This window comes from Neomonachus schauinslandi, chromosome 1, assembly GCF_002201575.2.
Source record: "Neomonachus schauinslandi chromosome 1, ASM220157v2, whole genome shotgun sequence".
NCBI lineage: Eukaryota > Metazoa > Chordata > Mammalia > Carnivora > Phocidae > Neomonachus > Neomonachus schauinslandi.
Window position 1 is genome coordinate 187762237 of NC_058403.1, and position 3098 is coordinate 187765334.

Below are 3098 nucleotides of genomic sequence, written 5' to 3' on the forward strand. Positions count from 1 at the left end.
CTATCTTTCATCTAAATGTGCCATCCCCACCTTTAATTTCAGCTTCTAGAAATTAAACTTGGGCACTAGGACTACATATTATACTGTTTCATACGATTAAGGGGCTAAAGAATGATGACAAAGGCCTATAGGGCTTTAGTGATAGAACATTTACTTTTTTTTTCAATATTAATTAATTTATGTTGCTATGTCCAATTTACTATTTATTCAATATCACTTAAAATTATAGTTCATTAATAGTTAGATAGTTAATGTAAACTTTTTCTATCATTTTGAGCTATAGTTTTTTCTTTATTCGTTAGCTTTGATTTTCCATGATATATATTGTCTTACCAAACTGTGTTTTTAAATTTCTGTGTTACTCCCAAATTTATAGTTTCATTTTCTTTCTTTCTGTCTCTTGGCTCTAACATTCAGGAATTTAGTGTGCAGGTCTCAGTTGTCCCCTACATCATGCATTACCAGAGCACAAACTGCCTAAAACGGAAAATAAGGCCAACTTCTTTTCAAGGGAAATACTAAAGAAATAAAGTTATGGGCCAAAAAGCAAAACTATAGAGACAGTAAAAAGATCAGTGGTTCAGGAGGAGGGAGTAAGAAAGGGATGAATACATGGAATTGAGTGTTTTAGGGCCATGAAGCTATTCTGTATGATACTGTAATGGTGGATACATGTCATTATACATTTATCAAAACCCATAGAATGTACAACAAAGAATGAACCCTGAGGTAAACTATGAATTTTTGTTAATAATATATCAATACTGGCTCATCAGTTATAGAAATGTACTGCACTAATGCAAGATTGTTAGCAAGAGGGGAAACTGTGGAGAGGGAGACTTGTGGAGAAAGGCTATAGTGAGAACTCTGTACTTTCTGCTCAAATTTTGTATAAACCTAAAGCTAAAAACCAATGTTTATTAACTAAGAAAAAACCTCTGGGCCCTCAGTATTTCAAAGACAGGAGACACTTAGATAAGGTCCCAAACTATTAGTAGCTAATAGCAATAATGAGGGGATTTAAGACCAATACAATCCTTTGGGGTTTTTATCTATATTTATCTTTTAAAAATTTTATTTTTATTTTTATTTGTTATTGAAGTATAATGATACACTACAATGTTATTATACAATGTATTATACAATACAAATACAATGTTATATTAGTTTCATGTGTATCATATAGTGATTCAACAATTCTGTGCATTACTCAGTGCTCACCTTATATGTGGAATCTAAAAAACAAAACAAACAAAAAACAAATTCTTGAATACAGAGTACAAAGTGGTGGTTGCCAGGGGAGGTGGGCAGGGGATGGGCAAAATAGATGAAGGGGATTAAGAGTTACAGACTTCCAGTTATAAAATAAATAAGTCATGGAGATGAAAAGTACAGCATGGGGAATAATATTGCATATTTACTTTGATTTACCCCATTATTTTTCTGAGCCCTGTTCTCATTACCTTGTCTCTTTGGGCCCTAAATGTTGAACTCCAATTTCCTTATGCCCTTTGAATGACTATCCACTCTTCTTTACCTTAGGAATATACTAGTTTACATATTAATATATATTTAAATAGACAAATAAAATAAATAGGTAAAGTAGTGTAGATACTCATTATGTGCACCTAGGGGGCAGTCATACACATAGCTTACATGAATTATCTTAAAAATACAGTCCTGAGTAAAAAGATTAGAAACAGAATGAGATTTATGTGAACTTAAAATACATACTTAAAAAGTAACAATATACATTTTTATAAGAATACATGTGCATTTTAAATATATCAGAAATGTTTGCTTATGAGAATGGGGGGTGGGCATAAAAAAGAATAAATTAATAAACAAGAGAAGGGCCTTGCTTGGACCAATAAAAAATTTATTATCCAACAAGCCTGAGTAGTTCTTGATAGAAGTCATTGTTCAAAAATCCACTGATGTCACACTTTTCCTCAGTGACCCAGTGGTCTCCTGCTTTAGACTAGTCAGTTTATATCCAGAACATACTCAGCTTATATTCCCTCCTTCAGATTCCAGGTACCCCTTGGGAAATCTGATTGTGGTGACATGGATCCTAGTCCCACTCTTGACCCAGTATGCAATATTCCAGTTATAGATTGGCAGGAACACACACACACACACCCTCATGGGTTCCTGATATAAATAGAGAATGTAGGAAGTGGGATGGCCACAGACATCTCAGCAATGCTTGTTCATGACCCCTAACTCACAATCTGTGCATAGTTGGGACCTTGCAGACTGGGGCACATTTTTGCTCTATGATATGTATCTTTTGCTCAAAGCTTACATCACTTTTTCAGAAGAGTTGTACTTGCATTTAAGGGAATGTTGATAAGCATTATGCTGTCCTTCATCTTGAATCAAATAGCGTTAACAGGCCACATTCTCATCTGTAGCAAGGACATAGTCATGGATCAGGTTTCTCTAAATAGGATTTTTTCCTTCCAGTTGCCTGTGCTCTGGAAAGCCTACTCCCATGCACATTGTTACTTTAATTTTCCTTTTCCTGACAGCTGATTTCTGCAAGCTGCACTGCAGGATGATCAAGATGGACCATTCAGTTGTGGGAAATTATAATGGCAGTATCCTTAGGTTTTTCCTCTTGACCTGCTCAAATTCTTCAGAGGAGGCCCTTTCAATCTCCTGCCTGGAAAGTGAAGTCCTAGTGGCCAGTTTTCTGGGAATTAAATGGGGGAAAGGTTTGAGGTCTTAATGTATAGTAGGTATACATTCAGTGAATTGTTTCCTTTTCACTATGGTACACCATCCCATTCTCAACTATGCCTGGTGTTCCCTTATTTACCAGTTTTACTCTCTCCAAAAGATAACAATCAACTATGTATGTTTTGCCAGGGTAGAAGAGGGATTCTTGGCATCTGACTGTTCTTTCATTTCTTTTGTACATTTTCTATTTGGTTGTTTTTCTCTTGTCAGCTTATAAGATCATTTGTCTATTGGGGTGCCCGGGTGGCTCAGTCAGTTAAGTGTCCAACTTTTGGTTTTGGCTCAGGTCATGATCTCAGGGTTGTGAGATGGAGCCCCACATCAGGCTCTGCACCCAGTGCAGAGTCTGCTTG